Source organism: Callithrix jacchus, chromosome 11 (assembly GCF_049354715.1).
Source record: "Callithrix jacchus isolate 240 chromosome 11, calJac240_pri, whole genome shotgun sequence".
NCBI lineage: Eukaryota > Metazoa > Chordata > Mammalia > Primates > Cebidae > Callithrix > Callithrix jacchus.
The window spans coordinates 63,127,960-63,154,147 of record NC_133512.1 but is presented as its reverse complement, the minus strand read 5'-3'; the positions used below and the strand labels follow the sequence as shown (position 1 = coordinate 63,154,147).

General features: G+C 36.1%; 1 protein-coding gene and 1 pseudogene across 4 annotated transcripts in view; one reads left to right on the top strand and one right to left on the bottom strand.

The window, feature by feature from the left end:
* Positions 1–26,188, top strand: part of GRM3 (glutamate metabotropic receptor 3) — a 226,045-nt gene that overhangs the window by 12,893 nt on the left and 186,964 nt on the right. The gene's annotated exons all lie outside the window — the stretch shown is intronic.
* LOC118143829 (large ribosomal subunit protein P1 pseudogene) lies at positions 2,849–20,374 on the bottom strand (annotated as a pseudogene).

Sequence of the window (26,188 nt, the reverse complement as noted above, 5' to 3'; positions counted from 1 at the left end):
AAATCCTTAGTTTAATAAAGGAATAGGTGGGAGTTGTCTTTCATTTAAGCTATTTTTCAGGAATTTGGGTCACAGGAAAATGTACCAATCAAAATTCTAAATCTTTCAACATAAGACTTACAAATCAAATCAGTACTTTCTACGTGGCTATAATTCAACTGCATTTATCTGTAGATGGGAGGTTAAGCCACCATAGTGTCTCTCCAGGGCTCTGTTAAGAGCCACCTACTGGCCTCTTTGACCTTGTCTCACACCCACCTCTAAGTTCATCCACTTGGCTCTAGCCAAAATTATCTTCAAGAAATAGAAATCATAGCATGTCATCCTTGCTTAAAACTCTCCAAAGATTTTTTCATTGCTCTTGGTATACCTGAAACATGGTTTACCTGGCCCCAGTGATCTGCATGTGTGTCGAAATTCCTGTCTCATCGCTTTGCCCTCACACTTCTTGTTCCATCTTTCCCTCTCACTCTCCAGGCCTTCCCTTAGGCCATGAAACTTCCCAGTACACTGGTCCACTCCAACCTTTTCAGGGATCAGTTTAAATTTCATACTACTTCTGACCTTCTATAGTAGGTTAGTTCTTCTTGCTATGTACTCCCCAAACTCTTTATATTTTCCTTCATCACACTTATTATAATTGTCTGCCTCTCCACTGTAGTCTATAGGGGCTAAAAAGACAGAAGCCATGCCTGCTCATTTACAGTTATGTATTAGCCAGCAGAGTAAGTACTGCATACAGAAAATCAATAGCTATTTATAGGGTAAATTGAGCAGGGGTTATTTAAATCACTCTGGAGCGAATTTTCCTCATCTTTAAAATTAGGGTATTGTTTTTCAGATTCCTTTTAGCCATATAATTTTTATAAGTAAACTTAAAGACAAAATTCAGCATCCCAACAGAATCGGTACCCTGTTATACTAAAAAAAGTAATTGGGCCTTATTTATAAATTTAAATTTGAATTGCTGTTCAAAAGCAAGGTTATTAATAATGCTAGAAATGTGTTTTGTTATTTCTCAACCTGTCCTTATTCTGAAAACATTTTATCTGTTCACCTTAAGCCATGTGGCATGAGTAACAGGAAATAAAATAACCATAAAAACAGTTGAGTAAATGCCCCAAGAAAGTCAACTTTGAGGCAGATTTTGTCCTTTCTGAATTCTAATATAAGCACATTTCAGACATTTTCATAGAAGAGGATTCTTGAATCTCATTTGTTAATACTGATTCCTACTAGTAAATAATACCCCAAGGTATTCCATTAAATGTAGTTTGTGGCAATATTTCTCAAAATAAATGCTGTTAGCACGCATCCTCTACAATGTTTTTAAAAGAATGAAAAGATATTGTGAATAACAACCTTTATTGAATTTTTACTGTATGCCAGGCACTGTTCCATTTGCTTCACCTGTTAACTCATGGAATCTTCACAGTAGCCCTATGAGGATGATGCTATTATGATCCCTATTTTATGGAAGGGGAAACTGAAGTACTAACACAGGTTAACATAGTAAGTGGATAGCTAGGATTTAGATCTTGCATTTGGCTTCAGAGCTCACAAATTTGACCAGATGACTGTATTGCTTCTCTCAGGAAAGCGTCTCAAAACTAAAATGCAAACTATGCAAAAAACAGTTGGAATAACCATCCTGTGTTCCTTGATTTGAAAGTGAAATACAGGTTAATAAAATGACATTAAGCTCTTTTTTAGAAATAAAAGTTAGTAGTATAGTCAAATATTGTTTATGTTGTTGAGCAGAGTGTATCTAATTATGCTTCTTATTTTAACATAAAATCTTCTCATTTCAATAACTGGAAAGTCAGCTGTCATGATAATAATTACATTTTAAGGCTTTATTTCTTCATGAACTATTTGTTCTTTTGATCTCCAGAATTTGTCCACTGCTTAAAGATAATGTTTCTATCTTCATATTAAAAGGGAGGAGTAAATTGAAGCACAAAGCAACAACAAAAAAATCACTTTTTTCCCCCAGAAAAAGTCTCAGATTCCTTTGTGTAAAACAAAAATAATTGACACATTGGTGAAAATAATTGGTCAGGGAAGCAAACTGTTCTACTTTATTCCTTTACCTGTCCAGCTAGCCATCAGAATAGCATATTTGCATGTAGCTAATCCTTGAATTGATTTATTCAGCTATGTTTACAAGTTAAAAAGAAAAAGGTCCTAAGGAGATAATTACAGGAATACAAATCAGGAGAGACAACTTTGAAAGAATAGTAATTTTGTTTCGTGAAACTGACCTTAAATCCCTAGGAGGAGAACACAACAACTTAACGCAACCTTTTCTCTCTATTCAGAAATGATTGTGAATTAATTGTGCAGTTTAGCTGAACTTTGCTTTTCCTTGTATCCTAGGAGAAGATCTCTAATAGACTGGGAATTTTTGCTTGTTTGCAATGTAAACTCAATATCTAGAGATAGTTCTTAACACGACATGGGCTCTTTGGAACACTCTAATTCCCAAAACAAACAGAGGTAAAGGTGAGCAAAATAACCCACCAGCAAAAGGAAAACAGAAAACAGAAAGATTGACAATCTTCATTTTGATAATTTGGTTTTAAATAATCCTAAAGAAAGATCCTTGGTGACATCAGAAGTCTGACTTGCTCATCCATGAAGATCTATAAGGTTTGTGGATTACTTGAACTCATTAGTTGCTTTGATGATAAAAAGCACTTAGTAAAAATTATATCTATTTTGAATATCACCTAGGCTATGTAATTCTAGCAAAGAGGGGGTTTGAGCATTTGCAGATTAATTATGTCGCTGCTAAGTATTAATTTTGATAGTAAAAAAGCATACTCAAATTGGATATCCCCATGCACATATATACTATTTCAGTTAGCTAGTTAATGTTGACCTCCTGATCTTTTTTTTTAATGTTCAGCTTTATATTGAACACACGAGAAAAGAGGTTTAGTCAAAATGACCAAAGCCCATGTCATCATCAGAATCCTCAGATTCATGTTTCTTTGCTTCCACTTTCTTCTCCTCAGCTGGAGCAGCGGTAGTGCAGGAGTGGAAGAGGTAGTGGAGGAGTGGAAGAGGTAGTGGAGGACCTCCTGCTGGTGCAGCACCAGCTGCTGTAGCAGGTCCACAAGCCCCTACATTGCAGATGAGGCTCCCAATGTTGACACTGGCCAGGGTCTTTGCAAACAAGCCAGGACATAGAGGTTCAACATTTACACCAGCTGCTTTAATGAGGGCATGGATCTTATCTTCTGTGACGGTCACCTCATCATCGTCATGCAGAATGAGGGCCGAGTAGATATAAGCGAGCTCAAACGGAGGCCATGGCACCAGCCAGTGTGGGGCTGGCACTGCTGGGTAACCACAGGAAGTGAGGGCCTTACCCCAAGGCGGCCTTCGCTTCCTTGGAAGGACCAAGCAACTCGGAGGCAGCTGAAGAAAGGGCGACCCATGATCTTAATTCCAATAGTTTCCTTAGCCATGCCATTTTTGATTCATTCATCCAACAGGTATTAACTGAGCACACATAGCAAATTCAAGTTTAGGACTACACTAGGCTCTGAGTCGAGAATGCCAAGCAGAAACCCAACAACAAACAAAAAACAATTCCTGTCCTCAAAGATCTTTCTTTACTATTTTAAAACTTTACATTTGAAGATTAGAAAATGGAGTATAGGGCCGGGTGCGGTGGCTCACGCCTGTAATCCCAGCCTTTTGGGAGGCCGAGGCAGGCGGATCACGAGGTCAAGAGATCGAGACCATCATGGTCAACGTGGTGAAACCCCGTCTCTACTAAAAATACAAAAAATTAGCTGGGCATGGTGGCGCGTGCCTGTAATCCCAGCTACTCAGGAGGCTGAGGCAGGAGAACTGCCTGAACCCAGGAGGCGGAGGTTGCGGTGAGCCGAGATCGCGCCATTGCCCTCCAGCCTGGGTAACAAGAGCGAAATCAGTCAATAAAATCTACAGGAGAATGGACTTTCTTGGTTTCCCCAATACCATGGACAGAGGCCTAAGAATCACCCTAAAGTACTTTTTCTATTCTCTTAGTAACTAGATTTGCTTAATGCTTTTTTAAAGAAAAATATGATACAATGTCTGACACAATGGTGATTATTTAGGGAATGCACTGGAAATGGTCTACTTAACATCTTAATACATGTAAAAATACCTTCGTTTACTTTAATATATTTTGGTACATACATCTATTCTTCCCAGGAACTTGTACTAAGCACTTTTTGCTAAGTTGGCCTCTGTGATAGGTGCTGCGGATCTCAGTCTGTAGCCAATGGTTCTGTTGTACAGAACTTATAGAAAATAAGCTAGGTATAGTGTTTAACTTATTAATGATCATGTGCTTGGAATTTTTTAAAATTTGCAAAGTACTCAATGGACTGTAGACTTAGAGAATCATATCTTCAATATTCCTTTCCTGAGGTTAGAAAAGTGCTGTATAATTATGGAAGCAAAGCATTCTTAGATCATTTTAAAAAGAAAAATGTACTCTGAATCAAATGGCACTGGAAAATGTAGACGGGATGAGTTCAATTTTTACAGAATAAAAAACAGTTTTCCTGCCAATGTTGTTCTGAAATTAATTGCAAGATGTGTTTTTTAAATGACTTATCAAAAAACATGAAACCAATCAATAAGCCAAACAAGGCTAGAAACCACTATTAGCTAGTAAATTGATTTACTATCTATTATAATTCCTCCATAAAGCATAATAGGCACTTTCATTTCACAGTTTAATGTTTCTGTAATTGAGATATAATTCAATTTATTTGCACATCTTATATAATAATATTTTTTTCCAAAAAGCTACTCATATTTATGATGAATCTTATAACAAATGGCATTAGAGTTAAGAAAACATGTTAGTTGCAAGCACACAACTGCCTATTTTATAAACCATCCCCAAAATAACTGCAAATGTCTTAACTAAATTTTATTAAATGCTTTTTATTTTGCTACAAATGGAAAGACAAACTCTTATTTCAGGTATTTTTTTAAGTTCAAAAATCACACGCTTTGAAAACACCTCATTACTGGAATTAAAAATTATCTTTTAATATTTTCATTATTCCTGCTTGAAAATAAGAATGATATCCTTTTAACCTCTGTACATTTACTGCAAGAAAACCATGTCCTGGTCATTTCTTTATCACTGGAATCTATAATAATGCCTTAAAAATAATGACTGTTGAATAAGAAAAATATGGAAGAAAGAATAAAAAAATAAAGACCTTAGACACAATGAACTCTCAATAAATATTTATTAGATTATAATAAGCAGGGCATATTACCATAGTTCAGTGATAAAGTTTTAATATCTTTCTATAGTGTTTGCCTTTGTATCACCAAGAGGAAATTAATTCATTTTAATGATAAATTATTTTAATATTTGGTTTTATGTATATCTAAGGTCTGTGTATTTATAAGAGTCTTGTTATGTCAGTCATTGGCTCATATATTTTTCTCATGTAACCAAATATTTTCATGATATTGCCTGTAGTGCATCTCCTTAGTACTTAACTTTTAGAGAGAAATTTCTGAAGCTATTAACTTCATATAAAACACAAACTTCTTCAGTAATTTTTCAAACATGTTCAAACAGTAATTACTTTTCTGTATCTATGTCTTTATCCCTCAGTATATCTAATCCCAAATACCAATGAAAGCCATCAAATGTAGCATGGGTTTTTAAAGTGAACTTCTCCATTTAGAATTTTTTTTTTACTATAGCTTCTTATTTCTCTTGTAGTTTTTTTTCTCCTGATAAATTAAACAGCACACTAAAAATAAAATAAATAAAAATAAAAAAAAACCTGCCCCAAATTTGAGGCCAGTATAAAGAAATGTATCTTTAGATTTATTTATATATCTTTAGAAATTAATATGAAAATCTGTTTTGCAGATCTTCAATGACCTTTTACTAGAAACTCGAAATGTATTTAAAACTACTATCTAGTAGCAGAGACCATTTTACTAGATCTCTGAGGATATACATGAGAACAGAGAATCTCAGGCTGAGCTCTGGGGTACTTCTACTTATAGTCACACCTAGAAGGTACAATCCAAAGAAACAGTAAATAGTGTCCAATGAGATAAGGGCCAAGCCAAGAGAAAGTGGTATCATGCAAATGAAGAAAAGAAAGTTTTCCCAGAACAGGGCAGTGATGAACTGTTCTGATGCTCCTGGAGGGCAAGTTAGATGAGAAAATTGATGTTATCAGGCATTTAGAATCCTGAATCCAAAAATCGATGTGATCAATGTCCTTAGCATCTTGTAAGCCCTTGGAAGTTGCTGTGGAGTAAGGGGACAAGCTGTTTGGAGGTAACTGAGAAAACTGTATTTGAAGAAGGAGAAATAGTGATTACCAATTTGTATAGTTTTTACACTAATTGTGGCAAGCCAATGAATTCTGAAGAAAAACATGGAATTATAGAATCTATAAATATTAAATCCAACTGAATTATATCTTATAGTTTCTTGGAGATGAGATTGAAGAAATGGTCTTGGGGGCAGATCAAAAGGCTTTAGATACATTGTTAAGAAGTTTTAAGGTTTTAGGCTGAGCGTAATGGTAAGCCATTTATGTACCTATGTGGAGTTCGTCATCTCTTGAAGGAGACAGATTAATCATATGTCTCAAAGAAGTATTAAATTGAACTTATGATACATGTTAAAATTAAGAAATAATGTTATGGGAACATAAGATAAGGAGTTTCATATGAGAGGCATCAGGTTTTCATGGGAAAAATGACAGCTAGGGGATGAGTAGAGTTAACGAAGTGAAGAGAGAAAGAAACCAAGCTGTATTCAGTAGAATGAGCACAGATACTCTGAAAGGAGAGACAATGGCACCTATGAGCAACTGAAAGGTCAATGTGCCTGGAAACTTGAGAACAGTGAGCAGCACTATATTATGTTGAGGGTTGTCCTCATCCAAGAAGAATAGAAAATCATTTGATTACTTAAAGCAGAAATAAGAGCATATATATTTTTTGTTTTAAAAAAAGATCCACACTGGAAAGTGGAGAATGATGGGGTTGAGGGGTCAGAATGGAATAGGTTAGACCAGTTATAGGATTTTTTTGGTGTTGTCTACAGAAGATGGTAGCTTAAAGTTGGCAGGCATTAAAGTGATAACAGGTGAATAATTTAAAGAAAAAATTTAGTAGTTAAAAATTGCAAGGACTTGGTGGTATATGGGTTGGGAATATTAGATACCATCTTGATATGTATACAATTGTTCAGGACATATATAATGAATCAATTGAGCACCCAATAATAAGCATTTATTTTGAGTGCATACTATGTCATCAATATATCCTTCCTTTTAGGGAAAGCTCAAAATCATTTATGTGTTAGAAGTAAAGATCAGATTCTAGACATTGTTTATCTCAATTGTTGTTAACACACTAAGGAAAACAAGCCAGTGTTGATGAATATCTTATTGTGTCCTAGGGATTCTGGAACAAAGAATCCATTCAGAAGCTACACTATGCTCATCCAAAAGAGATGACAAAATTCTCTCTACCCAGTACAGCTTGCATAACTTTGGTGCAAGCAGATGATGGTTACACTTGGCTGAGAAGCCCCCAGAGGCTGATTTACAAACACAACTGCAAGATTCAACTACATACCCACCTTGTCTTGACACATGTGTGCTAGTAAACCCAAAGTCATACATATCATTAATTTCACTCCTAATTAAACCTTCTAGGCCTAACGAGGTAGTGACAACCTTAACCTTGGAAAGTTCTGGTCAGGATTATTCAAACACCATTAAAAAGATTGCTTTTAAAATATTATAAAAATGAGCTTTCTTATTTCTTTTCCTCAACTCTGAGAAGGATAACTAAGATAAATTTTAGCCTTGCAATACAATAATTTTGTTCTAGCTATCACTGATTGTAGTAGCTGTGAAAGTCTGCTTAGAGAGATAGTTTTTATTAGTCAAACTATTACCTGATACATGAAGAAATCTATTCTTCTGGTTCCATTTTATTCCACTGTTACCAAACTTAATATATTTGAGAAAGAAAATGCGGTAAAGTAGATGAACGTCGCATGTGCTCTGGGAGAATGTGCTATGAATCCCAATTCTATCACTTATAAGCCATACTATCCTGAAAGTAGTATTAAATTTCTCCAAACTTCAATATACTATCTACCTCACAATGTTGCTTATGTGAAAATATCAATGTAAAAATATATTTGTAATGTGAAATATAAAAGTGCCAACTAGGCTCTAGCACTTGATAGGTGCTCATTAAATATAAGCTGAATTCTGCCAATACTAAACCAAATCTGCACCCAGAGTAATATCCACTGGCATACATTTCTTTCTCTTTGCTCTAATAGTAATAATATCCTGCTATCAATCCTACTAATTCAACTCTTTCATAATCCCATGTGGATATTAATTAAAATACATCCATTAATCAAACGCTTTCTACTTGTTTTTATGGAATTTTTCTTATGGATCCCGCTAGGCATAATATAGTCTTCTGTATAAACCATATGTTATACTTCTTCCGCTTATGAAGATTCTATGTGTGATTTGAAATTAAGAAAATAAGAATTTCATATAAATTATCATGTGTTATAAGGAAGCCAAATAATGCAGAAAATTTCCTGGCTTCTTTCACGCTGAACTGCTGTAGCTTTAATAACTTCTGCACTGCAGTGATTATGAAACTAAAGCATATTTTTAAATGTTAACTCAGAGTGTCAGACGTTTACTTATATTAGGCAAAATCTTTGGAAGAACAAGTTTTAGGACTACACAATAATGTGGGCTGTTAGACACATTTTCTGTCATTCACATTTTGTGAATATTCTTACTCTCTAATCATTTTTATCTAAATTATATTGTAATCTTAACTTTCTGAGAGTCATGAGTTAGAAATAAGATGCTAATCTTAATTACAGGAGCAAGTTGAAATGTATTTTAACAAAAGCATGAACTAATGAAAGTAAAATAATCCTTTAGAGGTTTTGAACTTCACTTAATAAGCAGAAGAATCTAGGATACAATTTTGGGAATAACGCATTTTATAGAGGAAAAGAATGTTGTATCATGTATCACTACAGAAAATGACCTGATTAGCTTCCTTTTTCTCAATCTTAACTTCAGAAAATGGCTTACTCATAGAAGCAAATGGAATGATACTTCGAGAAACTATGTTGCTTTTTTTTTAACAAAAACTTGACTTCATTTACAAAGCATCACCCTTTTCAGGATTAACACACTTAACCTTAAAGTTAAAATAGTCTTTTAGAACTAATATGCAAAATCATGAATATGCTTATAGTATTTTGTCAACTAAAATTTGAGTGAAGTTATGTAAAGGATTTTATATTTAAAAGTATATATCCCTCTCTGGAAGTTACATGAAACAGAACTTGATCTTTTAAAGCCAAATGTTTTTTGTTATTGTTTATCTGTTTTCATTATTCAGATTCTCCAAATAGCTCTTCAAGTTTCAGAATCCTTTTTCCTAATGAATTGTAAGAGCCAAACTAGCTATTTTTTTTAATGAGAAAATTGGCTTGTTTATGAAGTACATCTTACTAAAAAGGTATATTGAGGCACTGATGAACTTAATGATATTTCGTTTGGGCAAATTAGGAAACTAATTCAGAGATGCAGCCCCCGTTGAGCATGCTCTTACCTATTCTCATGACTTCTGTTTATCCCATATGGATACCTGTTCCTGGCAAGTTATCCAGTTAGTGAATTTCTTGCCAAAATTTACATCAGATATTTTGTTGTATAACTTAACTACCCAGAATAAATCTTTGACGCTAAGGTTGTCATAGGCGACTATGAAATAATATAAGTAGGAACATTTATATAAAGCATATTTCTTTCTGGAAGTTTGATCTCATTTTCAAGCTCAGTACCTCTAACAGGAAGGAGGCAGCAGGAAGCAACTTATCAAATCAAAGACTTGTGGATCTTCTCTATTGCAAATGTCAAAATCCCTGAAAATTATTTTGTAAAATGACTGATGTTCTACATATACCAGGTAACTAACAATGCAGTACTTGCACATCTGACCTAAATAGTATGTTGCCTGACTGGCCCAGATTGTTACAGAATTAAGGGCATAGAATAGTGGATGATTCAATTAGGTCCCTGAAGCAGAGAGGGGAAATACCTGTGGTTTAAGATATGCTATTATATACTGATTGCTTTGCTTTTAGTTAAGAAATACCAGTGTAAATCACAGTAAGAATCTCAATTTATCCTTTAGGATTGTTTTTTAGCTCCAAATTTCTCTGATTTTATCAAGTAGAGGTAGGCTATTGCAATAAACACCAAGCAGAGCTTTTACACATATTATCTCTCTATGTGACAAGGTTTTCAACATAGCCACAGCATCATATTCCAGCCACCCTTGGGAGGAGTGGAGAAACTAATTCAGAGATGCAGCCCCCGTTGAGCATGCTCTTACCTATTCTCATGACTAATTCACCCTGCATTATTTTGCTCTCAAGATATTCCCTGCAGTGAGGATAGACAGCAGAGATAAAACTGAGTATGCCCTAGCAATGGGCTACCAGTCATTTTTGAGCATTGGCCCCAATCTTTTCTATTAGTCACCTCTGTCCGGGCCCAACCTCCAGGAAATTCTGAAAAACCTTTTCACTCCTCTAATGGTGTACTCTTGAGAAATGCTGGCTGCTGCACAAAGGCACAAAATCCTGTAATACCCACTGGCATTTTTTTGGGGTTGCAAGCCAATATAATTACCTACCAAGCCTTCTAGTCATTTTCACCCACTCAATGAACAGAAGGCTCTTTAAGCAGACGCTGGAGGGAGCCAAACCGTTGACTTGAAGGAAAATTTTGGGTAGCTAATCAAAGCTCTCTCCCACTCTACTACCTACCCACTTCCACCCCCCAGTCCCCAACTGTCTCCTGCAAGTCTGACCATGTTTGGTGGGAAACTTTTGTCCAGTTTATGGATACAAATTAAAAGTGATTTCATTAGATTCTTAACTCAAGTCTGCCTAATCTCGTTGCTCTGTTTTTGTGTTTTCATTATTTCAACTGTCACCATGCTAGTAATCGTAGCATGTTATAATATTCTGTTTCAGATGTTCTCCTTAGCCTGCAGTGCTTCCTTGGGATTCTTATGGTTTCCAAAGAACAGTTGAAATGTCAAAATATTTTTATTATTATTTAGACCATCATTTATGAACAAATTTAGGTAATCAAGTCTATTCACATGAAAATGTACACACATTCACTCACTTGCAGGCTAAATAACTACTAAGGAAATAATTCTTTCATTCACAGTGGCTTTAAAGTGATTTAAATTAATTCTAACCACCCCGTTTCTCCATCCCATTGGATTGATTTAACACCCTTTGATGGTGTTGTTTGGGCTTTTCTCTCACATGCTAATGAGGCATTCTCTTCAGCTACCACAACTTCATGTAATCCTTGGGCAATTCTCACACTTTCTAATGACCCCTTCTTTAGAGATCGGGAAACTTGGAGAGAAGAGGGAAGTGAGTTACTGCCTAATACACACTTATTCTGAAAATAGAATTGTAGCTGACTTCTCCTACCCTGGAAGAGGAAGTGTACTGAGGAAGAGACTCATTCCCACCTGCCATGCACAGACTATCTACTCAACCAAAAGCAAACTACTGTTGTTTTCCCAGCAGCTTGGTTGATCATCACATGGTGATTTAAGAAGCAGAAGGAAGTCTGTCTTCTGGGAGCCTTGCTTTATCCTTAGATTTCCCTTGAGCATGAAATTTACAAATATCCAGAGAATAAGCTCCTGTTAGGGTTTGCTTTCTCATAACTGTGGGTGAAATGCCTGGATTAAGATGGTCAAAAGAAGAAATAAAGGGAAAGTTCCTGTCTTACTATCCCAAGATAATAAGTATTTCTCCATGGAGTCTTCTAAGACTCAAGACTAGTTGGTGACCATGTCTTCCTCAAGCAACCTACAGAAAATAACCAGATGAATCCTGTAATCAAATCAAAGCCCAAGGTGAAAGTGCTAAAATAGTTGTTCTCTACATTGGCTGCACATAACATTACATTTAAAACCTTTCCATGCCTACTCCCCACCCCACTCCAACAAAATCGGAATTACTAGGGCTGGGGCGCAGTCATCAGTATTTTTCAAATCTTCTCACATGATTCCAGGAGATGGCCAATTGAGAAACACAGCACTAAGAACTAGGGAAAGAGGTGTTAAAAACTCTGAAACACAAAGCCTCTGCTATCAAGAGTGCCTATGCTCAGCAATGACCATAATCATGTTTCTTTTCCTGTGACAAGATTTTAGCCAGATTTAAGACTAGAAAATCTTCACATTTGTCTACTTGTCACACAGTACTGTTTTTTAATGTTTTCTTCTATCTCATGGGTAGATCATTTTAAGACTTAGCTGTGTATTCCCGTCTTCATTGTAGACGTGAGTATTATTTCGTTTTCCAAAAGTGCAGCCATAGTTGGTAGCAACATTGAATGTGAAAATAATAACGGACATTTCTCAACAACTGTTTTATATATTTTGCTCCATTCCAAGTCATTCTCTTCTGTCTAAAAACATGCCCAATATTTTAATTGTATCAAAAAATCTTCCCAAGACTCCATCTTCCTTCAAATCACTGCTCTCTTCTTACCTTTGTAATTAAACTTAATGTAAGAACATAATATACTTAGTCTCTCAATGTAGTATCTTAGCTTGATCTCACAATCTATTTACTCCTTATCTCTCTGTAGTTTCATTTCTGTCCCTACTACACTACTGAATATTTTTCTAGTCCTAGATCAGCAACACATTCCAAATCTAGTGATCACCAAATCAAACAACTTCTTCTCACTTCTCAGACATTTGAAACATAGCTCTAAATATTTCAAACCTTCTTCTAAAGCACCCTCATTACCCTGGTTTGTTTTCTATCACTGTGTCATCTTTTCCTAATTCTGTTTCCTTAATGTAAGTATTTTACAATGTTCTTTTGTCAGCTCTCTTTTCTTTTGATACCAAGATATTTTAAACTAAGGCCTACAAAATTTTGTGCCTGTGTGTTTGCACATTTTTCTGGCAAGGAAATGCACAGCTTTCATCATATTCACAAAAGAGCTCAAAGAGGATAAAGAACTCATGATAAACTCAGTCAGAAACGTTCCCTGCTTCTCTAACTACATCTATCAACATCTAAGCAGGTAACTGGTACCTCTAATCTTCTTCCCAAATTCCAAGTTCACATTTCCAAACACCTGTCAGGAAATTTCTCATGTCTTTTAATGGACTCTCATTTTCTCATACATCCAGGAACATGACCTTGGAAAGCCAAAAGAATTTCTGCCTGCACATCTTGAGTCAGCAAATCCAACTGGTTCCATTTCCAAATGGCATCTTGAATCCACTCCTCTTCTTAATCCCCACATTCACCATCTTGCTTTAGAACTTGATTTCCTCTTAACTGTTGTATTACTAGAATCTCTAACTTGACTGATTTCCCTTTGTCTTTTTCATCTTAATCATGTTGTACAGATCAATCAGATCCATCTTTCTTGGCTTCCACTCTAATTTTGTTTTTCCCCTGCTTAAAACCTTCATAGTTGCCAATTTATTATTCAGACTTTTAAGCTCCTCACTGGGTGGCTCTAGTTTACATTTTCATGCTCAGCTTCTAATTTCCTTACTCATTCTCTCTAAACTGTAAGCTGCACAACTCTCCATTCTCAGAAGATACACTGTATTTTCTTGACTTTTAGATGTTCTTTATATTACACCCAAGACAAGGTACATTCTCTCCCATCAATTCCTTCAAAAATCCTGCTTATCCTTGAAGGTTTATTTCAAATGTAGCTTTCATGAAATATGTTCAAACTACTAACTGAAATATGAAATACTTATTTTGTAGACAGTTTTCCTCTGTCTCCCAGGTTGGAATGCAATGGCATGATCTCCACTCACTACAACCTCTGCCTCCTGGGTTCAAGTGATTCTCTTGCCTCAGCCTTCTGAGCAGCTGGCATTACAGGTGCCTGTCACTACACCCACCTACTTTTTATATTTTTAGTAGATACACAGTTTCACTATGTTGGTCAGGCTGGTCTTAAAATTCTGACCTCAAGTGATCTGCCTGCCTCAGCCTCCCAAAGTGCTGGGATTGCAGGTGTGAGCCACTGCACCTAGCCATCCTTTTATTTCTTGACCAAAAAGAAATTCTAAAACCTACTCATTTTTTAAAACTCAAATCTAATGTCACCTAATCTAAGATATGTCTTTTGTTTTCCCAATTTTATAGATGTGGCCTTTCATACATTTCTGCAACCATTTTAAGAGCACCTACTCACCTCAGTGTATGGTAAATATGTATTTCCATCTATGACTCTAATATGGCTTGGATGTTTGTCCCTTCTGTCAGATTTTCAATATTCAAGGGTGAATAACTATTCTCTTTCATTTCTTATGCCCTGAAGTTAGCACAGTATCTAGCCCATAGTAAAAGCACAACATCAAATGTCTCTCAATGATTTTATTTACCAAATTCCGTGCCCGTATTTTGTTTCCAATAAAATGCAGATGTATTCCCAACAAGTAACTCATGAGTAGGCTCTATCTTACTCACCACATGTCTATTAATATCTACTGGAATGAATTACTGAAAGTTATTTGAGAAAATTTAGGGTGTGTCACCACTGGGAATTGCTTTAATCTAGAGGTCTGACTAACCTCCAGTTCTTTTGATTATCTCACTTTCTGGTTTCAATGTCAAGTGCTCATCAACTGGACATTCCAACCCTTGATTCAATTCTTTTAGATGATTAGTCCTGCGCTGACCTCACTTTGTTTGAATCTTTGCTCAATCTAAATTTTATCCTTAATTATCTGAACCATTCTTCTACTGGAACCCTTAATTCCCCAGTCTCCTTGTCCATTCACTGACCTTAACATTCAAAAGGTCCACTGGACATTCAGTCAATGTAGCACTACTGGAAACCAACCACCCACAAAAAAAGCTACATTATTCTTTATTAAACAGGTTCATCTGAAAAGAAACAAACTATAATTTTCCTGTTGCTGCCTTATCTCTGGGGGTTTTATTTTTATTGCTGCTTCCACTGTTTTGTTTTTTTCTACTCCTGGATAAAAACTCAGCCAGGTCACATAAATTAATCAATCTTAGGTCATAAAAAGTCTACTCTTTTCTAAACAGTATCCAGTCTAGTCTAGTGTGAAATCAGGCAAATATAAAGGTTTTCCTGTTTTTGGTTTTTGGTTTTCCCTAGCTCAGGACTATTGACTCTTAGGAGGCCTATAGTGGAAAAGGGATTAAAACCAGTATTTTTTTTTTCTTTTCCTACTTTGCCTTCTCCCCCATTCCATAGATGCTGCCTTGGCCCCTCCACAGTTGGGGTAAGGTCGGGAATACTGAGAAAAAAGATAAATGGGCAATAAAAGTCTATCTTGACAGGCACAGTTGTGACCTTCCATCACTTCCTTCTATACATAATATATATCCAAAGGTGACCTATGGGGCATGTTTATATTGTCTGCTTGCCTAGCTTTCCCTCTCTTTGCAATAAGGACATGTATAGCTTTCTAGATATAGCAGTGCCTTTCCTCCAGATGCCATTTCATCTCAAGTGATTTCCTGGGGCGGTGTTTTTTTTTTCCCAGAAGACCATGGCTGGTTCCCCTGTGGGGAAACAAATCCAGTGTGTGGGAAACACACCTCTACCTCCCAGTGATAGATGCAACTAGCTCCCAAAACATTCTATTGCCTTATTGTTCTGCCAGCTCCAGCCAGACCCTTAACTTTTAACCATGTCCCCTAAGCTTTAGAAGACTCATGTCAAGTTTTCCAGATAGTTTTCACAAATGCTTTTCTCTGAGTTAGATAAAAATGCACAAAAGCATCCCCTCTCCTCTCTATGGTTGTGCAGAGAGTGGTGAACACATAGAAAAACAATGCTCTCCAACAGACTAGCTCTTATTCAGTGTCTTTTAGATCAATATTGACCCTTCTCTATACCCAAAAAAGGTGATGAACTAATGGTTGCAAAACAAATCTCACAGTCTTTCAGTACGTCTTGCATAGATAAGCTGTTATCTATGGGATTATCACCAGGTTTAGGGCTCCTGGCAATCCGAAACAGAAAGATTCCCCAAGTGTATGTATCATATTTTCATACTGGTATCACTTACATCAAAGGCATGACTGAGCACTCAGCACAATCCATCCATTTCCTTATTGTCCTCTCTTACTTTGTTCCTCATTCTCCCCTTACAGCCAAAGCCTTTCCTCTCTACTCAACTGGCATCATCCTTATTTGTGGGGGAAGTAAGCGTAGCAAGCGATGTTTCCTCCTATTACTTCAACTGGAAAACCAGAACTATCAAGAATGATTCCTCTCAATTATCCAAACATCTGTCCACTTCAAAACTCACTACAACGCCCATTCTTTCCTCCCCTCGGTAACACCCATTCTTTTCTTCCCACCAGTATCAGAGAATGCAGTTTTCTATCTCATGACCAAAACCAAGCCTTCTATCTACATTTTCAAGTTTCTCTCACTACCTCTCTGGTTTCCTTTATATCTTCCTGGAATGTCCTGTTTATGCCATCTGCTGCCAAGTTGCTTCTTCATCTGGACATCTCAGACAATTCAAACTGGATGTCCCAAACTGAATCCATTCTGTCTCCAAATATGCTCCTCTTCAGTGTGTCAGCACCACCCTCACCCCTGGTTGCCCAAACAAGAAACATGGGAATTAATACTGACTCCTTCCTCTATTTCCATATTTAATCATTCTCCAAGTCCAAAAAATTTCTGACTCCTACTATTTTTATATCTTTTGCCTTCTGCCCACATATACCTGCCCTAAACTAGACCTTCACTACTTCTAACCTAGTCAACTATAGCAAGCTCCTAACTTACCTGCCTGCACTAAAGTCCTGTTCCCATCTAAAACCAGTATGTTGATTACCTACTGTTGTCTAACACATTGCACCAAAATGTAGCCATTTAAAACAAGCATTTATTATTCTTTCTCATAGTTTCTAATGGTCAGGAATCCAGGCATAGCTTAGCTGGGTGATACTGGCTCAGTTCTCTCCAGAAATTGCAGCCCAGCTGTTGGCTTGCTCTGATGTCATTTGGAGGCTTTACTAGGACCAAAAGATCCACCCTCATGTGGTTGAAGTTTACCTCATGTGGTTGTTGGTAGATGGCCTCCATTCCGTCCACATGGGCCTCTCTACAAGTCTTTCTGAGGGTCCTTACATAGCAACTGTCTCTCCCAGAGCCAGCAAGCCAAGAAAAAGAAGAAAGAGGAAGCCACATGACTTCTGTGATCTAGTTTCTGAAGCTATGCACCATCACTTCATTTTATTCTCTTTGTTAAAAGTGAGTCATTAGGTTTAGCCCACATTCAAGGGGAGGGCAATTAGGCTCTACCTTCTAAGAGAAGGAGTATCAAAGAACTTGCAAATAGATTAAAATCACCACAGGCACTACTATCCTTTACAACTTTCTGAAAAATATATTAAAGCTACAAATCTATGAATGTCATCTCACTTAATGAACACCTAAAAGATGTCTCGCATCATCCACAGCTATAGTCAAAGTTTCTTTACATAGCTTACAAGATTCAGTAATCTGATCCCTAGGTATGTTCACAACTTTAAGTCCTCATCACTCCTTATTCATACATGATTTTCTAAAATGCTAAACTGCTTATTATTCACTATATATTACTGTTTCTTGACCCCAAGATTTTTCTCAGACCTACACTTTCTGCATAGAATTTCTTGCTGTCTGAGTGGCTAAATTATATTCATCTATTAAATCCCAATGCATTCATCACCTTTGCTTAACAAGATTTCTCAGAAATATGACTCCTACCCCTGAGCCAAGGACTCATCTTTTCCTTGCTTCCTAATATATATTTACAATAACTTTTCTACTGTGTATATTCTCTATTTTCTATTGTGCATATTCTCTTTATAGAAATAGGCTATAAGCTCACTGAGGGAAACATTCATTCTGTATCCTTATGTAAATTAGTATAACACCAGTTGCTATAATCAACAGTGCCCCAAATCAAATTTTATGTCTACATTTTGATGACATATTTTATGCTTAGGGCTTCTTGGAGAACTACTAGTATAATTAAGGTGGTCTGAGAGTTGCCAAATGCCCTTTAGTTCCTTCTGGAAAGATACCACCATTTTCAAGTAGGATTTATAGACCCAGGACATCCTTCATTGGAGGTCGGAAGTGATAAGCTATGCTTAGCTGTAAGTCTTTAAGGAAAACATCACATCCCTGCTTCCAAAGTATTCTGTGTCTCTTTTAGTTGGAAGCTTCAAGACAGCCAGAAATTAAAACTCAAGTAATCCTAGCCTGAGAACCAGCAAACAAAATCCAAATACAGACAGATCTAATAACCTACCAGTTGTCTTTAAAAAGTAACACTAACACAGAGAATAAAGCTCCCAGTTCTATAGCCAGATCTGGGCTTAACCTGTTCTTGGTGAGCTTGCCAATAGGGTTAGGAATGAAGGTGAACTACTGAAATCAATGCTCTGAAACCATTATCCTAAAGAATTATACTTCAAGTAGTATCCTCATGTGATTGATCTCTAGTCAAGTTTGCCTTCTCCATTTTCTAGGCAAAGTCTTAAATCCAAAGTAAAAATGAAGAAACCAAAATTATTCTTGCTAAAAGAAGCATTGCTTGTATTTTAAAATTTTCCATAGATTCAAATGTCTCAGAATTTTTTTCTCTGAAATATGTTCAAGAAATAAAAATACCAAAAATAATTCACAGTGTAGACTTTTTAAAATGAGATTTAAGTTCTCAATAATTTAAAAACTATCTTTATTCTGTTAATTCTTTCAGCAATGGGAAAGACGTGAGAGATAGGTGGTAAGAAACCTAAGGAAGAACAATAAATAAGGAAATAAATATCAAAAGAAGGAAATGATTGTACTCATCAGCGTATTGTCCCATTAAGGGAAAAAACAAAAACAAAAATACTCTTAAGGCTTAGGCTTTTTTTTTCCTTAAGCTAAAGCTCTTAGCAGAAGCTGCATGCATTTCATCAATATGTTTATATAATTCCAAGCCAAGAAATTCTATAAAGATTACCAATGTATTTGATGTAGCTTCTGGCAAAGGATGAAGTACATCTCACAAGAACCTAGAGAAAAATATCTGTTAGAAGAGTTGCTGATCTGATCAAGAAGATTTTGGATTAAAATCGGAAGAAGACAAAAATATCTCAATAAAAATGTAAGACTGAATACCCTGAAAACCAATACATATACTAACAAAAAATAAATAAATAACAAAGGGAAATACCAAGTATTTGGTACAAAAGCAGCAGGATAGGGGGACTGTGAAAAATACATTCTCAAATTAATATTCAACAGACAGAATAAATCTAACAGACATAATAAATTGTGTTTTAAGACAGATATAATCTCATAAATATATTCTAATTTTAATGGTATAATCAGTGACTAAAATATGTAAAATTTTTGTTAAAAAATTAAACTGGGCCTGATATTTGGTTCTCTTTTAAGAAGATGCAAATAATCACTAAAAATCATAGACATAACTACAGCCAATTTATTTGGTGGAAGAGTAGCAAAATTTGGGAGGGTAAGCATAAAGGAAAAGAAGCAGAACTACTGTAGGAAGTTGAGCAATAATGTAGACCATATATGTAGATGAAGTATGTGAATAAAGCTTTTCCAACAGACCGTTAAACAGAGGTAGGGTAAAGTAATAGTATTACTTTACCATCTTTTCATCTACTATTATAGAAACTTCTTTTGGCCAAATTAGAGGATTTAATACAGTCATGCTTTGATTTTGGTTATTCTTACTCTTTCTCCAGGTTAGTCCTTTATAACAGTAGGTACCAAGACCTTAAATCTGCATTCTAAGCCTCATATAATTTTTAAGCCAATCTTAATTGAGACACATCATGTATATTAAATACAAACCCACCAGTAGCCCAAAGTCCAGTGTTGGTATAACGGGTATAACTGGAACCCTAGGCATCTACCTGCATTATTCTCCCTGAGTCTTTCTTCACCAGTCCATTCTGCATTTTCTCATTTATTTGACTTGACTTCCACTTAATTTCCATTTATCACTAAAGGCCCTAATTAGAACAAGATTCCTAGCTTAAGCACTAATCCAATTGGCACCTTGACACCTTTTTAAAAATGTCTCTTAGGAGACGTAATTCCAGAACTCTAGATTTCCTGTTGCCTGTTGATGCCCTGCCTAAGTCTAATAAGCTAATCAGAACCACACTACTCTCCTTACCATCATCTTCTGGAGACCCTGTTCCCATCATCTCACCAAACAATGTTTTCTACTTCCAGATTTCTCTTTGACCTGCTGACCTTCTGCTGAAGTCAAGCGTATTTTATCACCAAACCTGTACAAGACATATCACTGTGCTATTAATTTGTTCTTTTAGAAGCCCACAGAAAAGTATCATTTATCATAAAAGAAAATTAAGATCTTTACGAATTCTAAAACTTCATTATTTTCAATTTTCAGTCTGGCTAAGAAGGAAGAACTTAAGAAACTGAGAGTTGGCTTGGGAAAAGGTAAATATGCTCACTAGCCAGATAAATATAAACTAGCAAAGATTTCTAAAAGTTCAAAACATAGGAAGCAGACTGTTTTTTAGATGGAATGAACATGGCCCACAAACAATGAGAAACTAAGACTAAAATATGGCTAATGATTATAAGAGAAAGAATAATTAAATAAATTATTGGAGCTGGTTAGAGGAACATCTGATAAGGAGATTTGAAGCACAGGACTATTCAACACAATTTTACTTGTAACAGCAAAAAAATTAGAAGAACCTAAATTTCCCAAAAAGGAAATTAGTAAATAAATTGAAATATAATAAAATATTTTGAAATAATGAAAATTTTATTGTATAAAAATATTGTATGTCATGGGAATATATCTTACAAAGTAAAACTTCAGGATAGAAATATGAATATGGTTCTAACTTTAAAAATATACCTGCACAAATATGAAGTATATTTGACTATGAATAGTTATTTCTAAGCAATGGAATTTTTATTTTTACACTCTGATCTCCGGCTTTCAAATTTTCTTTAGAAAATATATCTTTTATAAACAGAAAAAAAATTAGAAGTCACCCACAAAAGACAGACAAAGGAGCACACAACCATGACTGTCAGAACTGCAGAAGTAAGAACTCGGGATTATGAGTAATGCTAAGAAAGATGAAAATAATTTTTAAAGTTATGTTTAACACAAGAAGAAAGGAATGGGCTAAACCCCATTCGTCCAAGTAGAAAAAGTCATGTTAACACTGCCTCTCTTTTTCTGTCAAAGCAAATCATCACATTGGAAGTAGAATCCATGGCTGAGGGTGATTCCAGGGTGTTTAAGAGTATCATAAAGGAGCACAAAATTAGATTAAATGACTTTATGTTGCTAAGCCCAAGGGATTTATATGCCAGTGTCTGGAAGGAATTTACAGATAATCATGGCATTTCAAACATGATATCTGAAAATCATAGCAATTAGGAGAGGTGAGAAAAATCTGCACATGGACAAATACCTATGCACTTTTCCAATAGGATGTAGAGATGTGTTAGTAAAACTAGAATGTACTGTTCTGAACACTATTCCAAGAATAGTGTTTTAAGGAAATTTTGACCCCTTGGAAGGTAATATAGAGTTCTTGAGCCACCATATTTGCAGCGTAAGGCATTTCAGCTTTCATGATAAGGTAAGCAGTTAGTAGGTCAATATTTTTTCCAAGTGAAAAGGCTGTGGTACATGGTTTTTAAGCTTCTTTCTAATTCTGAAATTTTGTGATAAGTAAAGGTTTTTGTGATTTCACATAGCTTTTGAAAAAATATCTTATTATCACTGTGGGCAAGATGGACTGTATAGATGGGTGAATAATGGGCTAGAAATACAGGTTAATAGCTAGGTAAATGGTCCATATCGTATTGATTAATATGTCATGTAACCCTTGATTCATCTTTCTCTCTGCAGTGATTTGCCATGGAGTTGTAATCTCTTGTCTGACCATCTTATTAGTGATCAGGATAATGAATACATAGGTGACAGGCATATCACATCCATAGATGTGATGAATCTGTAGAAGGAAATATTTAAATAAATGAATTTGGATTATAAAAGATTTTGATAAGTTGTTACACGATAAGACTAAATATACATGCACAAATATACTTTGATTAAATATAAAGAACTATACTTTTAAAAGGAATGTTTGAAAAATACAGGAAGAAGAAGCCACCTTGTTAGCATTTCCCATGGGGGAAAAAAGCCCTATTAATTTTCATTATCTGTTAGTTCAACATAGCTAAAATCGTTCTAGGTGATCACACTGAGTTATTCGGAGGAATTGAGGATAAAGGGGAATTAGCCACTTAGCCTAATTCTACTACACTCACATGGGCAAATAAAATTAAACACAGCAAACAGCCAATATTTTGAAAAGGAAGAGATATCTCTATTATGTACCTCAGACCAGGAAGAAAATAGGAGTAACTTCATTGGCCTCTGCTGCCCAACCCCCATTCCTATCCTCATTCTTCCTTGCTCCCTCACTCATCCCCTTGACCATCTCCGTCAGAGATGGAGTCTTTTCCCTGGGTCCTCTTTACCCACAGCTCATACTTTATTGGGTCATTACTCCCAAAACCTGCCCGGGAAGATTAGTTACCTAAAAATAGGAATCAAAGCATTTCAGTGGCTAGATCAGGATACCCAGTACAGACAAATTTATCTCTAATTTGTTCACTCACAGCCATGCATTTAAATCAAAATATATCCAACATGACCTTTGTTTTCTTTTCCGTTGTTCAAAAAATAAGACAATCACAATATTCTTTAGGAAATTCTCTAGATTCCAACTGGGAAAATAAATCAAAATATAACCTTGGCCTTCACTAACTGAAATCAAGAGTACAGAACAAGGAAAGCAGCGGGCCATCCGACTGTCGTTTGCAGTGCCCCATTGCTTTGCTTGAGTGCGCTGAGAAATTCAGCCTGTCACATAGCAAATGAAGTTCTAGAAATGAGCAATCATGATAAAGCACGTAGGAACCACAAAGCAGGAGGATTACTGAGGGACAATTGGTATTTTGAAAGAAAATACTTAAGAGGACTACTTAAATTGGAATCACATATTTTAAGATTCTCATCATGTGTATTTGTTACTGGTTTTAGTCACAGTATTTCCTAAAGTGTCAATTTGAGTTAAAGAACAAAACTCATGGGAAAGTTGTGAAGAACACTTTAAGAAAATATACATACTTTAATAAAACTCAGATTTCTAAGATTTTGTCTTGCAGACAGTGAGACAACTAACAGGACTACCTCTATCTTCCTAAGTTTCACCTTACCCTCAAAGTTCTTTACTATCAGTTGCCAGCCGCCTCTGCTACGCGAATGTTGGGTTTTCTCTTACCATTTTAACACGTCTCACTTTAATGTATAATATTGGACAAAATATTTTGTTCTTAGTATCCTGTATAATTTAGACAAATTAAAACTTTCAATAGCTGCATCGGGAGCCGGCTGTTGCCTTCTTTTCAATATGGCAGCATCAGATCCAAGTCCTGAGGCAAGGGGCTAAGCAGGCTTGGGGCTGTCCGCCCTGGCAGCCTTTAAGGGCACGCCCAGGGCATTGGAAGAGTGCCAGCCGCTGGGATTCACGACCAGGAGGTTGGGAGGCCGCGGAGTAGCCTGGGACGCTGCGGGGAGAAATGATTGGTTCACTTGAAAATCACTACTTATTCAAACATAAAAACCATCCCAGAAGGTCTCGAAGGAGTGCCCTTCATATCACTAAGAGATTATCTGATGATGATCGTGTGATATGGGCTGAACAACAGTATGAAAAAGAAAGAAATAAACGTTCAGCTCTAAGAGACTCAGCAGTAAATCTCTTCAATGATCCCATGTGGAATCAGCAATGGTACTTGCAAGATACCAGGATGACAGCAGCCCTGCCCAAGCTGGACCTTCATGTGATACCTGTTTGGCAAAAAGGCATTACGGGCAAAGGAGTTGTTATCACTGTACTGGATGCTGGCTTGGAGTGGAATCACACGGACATTTATGCCAACTATGATCCAGAGGCTAGCTATGATTTTAATGATAATGACCATGATCCATTTCCCCGATATGATCCCACAAATGAGAACAAGTGGAACCTGAGGATAAGAGGAGGAAAACATGTCAACACATATTTGTACCATGATCCTCCTGCCGCTCTCACTAGGAAATAGTCCTCCATATACAAGGAGAAATAAATAATAGGTGCTGTCAAAAAAAAAAAAAAAAAAAAAAAACCTTTCAATAACATTTTATTAAATACTAAATAACTGCAAGGAAGAATGACCCCAGGCAGTGTAAGAACTATATAAATAAGAAGCCCAAGGTTCAGGGCTCACATAGCTGACCTGTACTCAGAGCTCCCAGCCCCTTCTCATCTCACATGCTCTCAAATATTAGCTACATTTTAGCCACAAAGGACAAATACAATTTCATAGGTACCTCTTTTTGACCCCTCACAAGTCCTCAATCCTGGCCTTCCCATATGTAATGTACCATTCCCCTTGGCTGTCCAAATCAAGAGAAACTAAATTCTTTCTCCTCCTCAGCTAGAATCTCTCTTCCTACTCCCTGGCCCAATTCACAATATGGTTCAATGTTCAACTGCACCTTAAAGCAGCACAATCATCACAGCATTTCCATAGCAGGATTAACAACACACCCACATGGTAAACAAACGATTTTTCTTCTCACAATATTTTCAAACACACGATGAGAATGTCTGCTATCACTCCTTTTATTTAAACTCGTGCTTTAAGTCCTGGCCAGCACGACAGACAAGGAAAAGAAATGGGGAAAAAAAAGTTTTCAAACAATTAGAGCTGTAACAAAACTGATACAACAATTTCATCAATGGAGTTTTTCAGCATAAGTGATGAAACCCACAATTCAGTGTCTCGGGGGGATCTCCACATTGGCCAATGGGGTTGGGCCAACTAGGTTAATTTTAATATGCCACCAGTTTCTAAGATTAAAAGATACTATATCTCATTCACATTTTCTTTTTTCTCCATTTTTATAACATGTCACATTAATGGAATTAAATAGAAAGAACACGATATTACTGTGTCCTAGCATTAATAAGGAATGAATATGCTCTTTTTTTCAATGTGTCTACATTATTCATCAATGGCTCTGTTTTTAATTCGGCAAAGACTTTGGTGGCTGGGGGAGTGAGGCAGGGTGTAGAATTCATGCCAACAGCAGCTGGCAATCATGAGCCGATAGAGCAACTATGCCTGAGGAAATAGCGTAATGTTTCCAGTATATATTTGAATGCTGAGGTAACATCTCACATACGGGTTTTCCTGATTTGAATCCTATCATCCTTGATCTCTTCATACTCTTACATTTCATCTTCATGATTTCAACAAGCATAGACACACTGACAAAGACGAACTAAATGTGGAACTAATCTTGCATTTCAAAGAAATAATAACCCATTTAGAAGCATAAACTTAGGTTGTATTCCTGAGAAGAAAGATCTGGTGATATGTGGATGGTATGTAATATTCACATCCCTGTGTTAGAATTGAAGATTCACAGGTACTGACGAAGCAAGTCTTATAGATCAGTTACATTGCCTCAAGTCTATACCCCACCCTTTCAGCAGTTAATTCATTAATTCTAACCTGAGATTCCAGTGTTTCTGAAAGAAAAACGAGTCCAGAAGTTTTTAAATAATCTCATGGAGAAGTTAAACAATTCTTATCCTTTAACAGTGCATTTGCAAAGCAGAAAGAGAGTAACACCAACAGATTAAATAGAGAGATACACAGACAGACATATTTATATAAATTTTTCAGAGTACAACCTAGTCGATTATTGGCATAATTTTTCTTTCACAAGGATGATTATGTAAAATGAAAAATGTCAATAGAGCAGTATTTGATACTATGTTTAAAATCACAGAAAATATAGTATATGTCATAATTGTTGCCTATATTAGCACTTGCATTTAATGTGAATGCCATTGCAATGCTAAATAATCCAATTTGTAGAACTGCAAGTCTATGTACCCAAT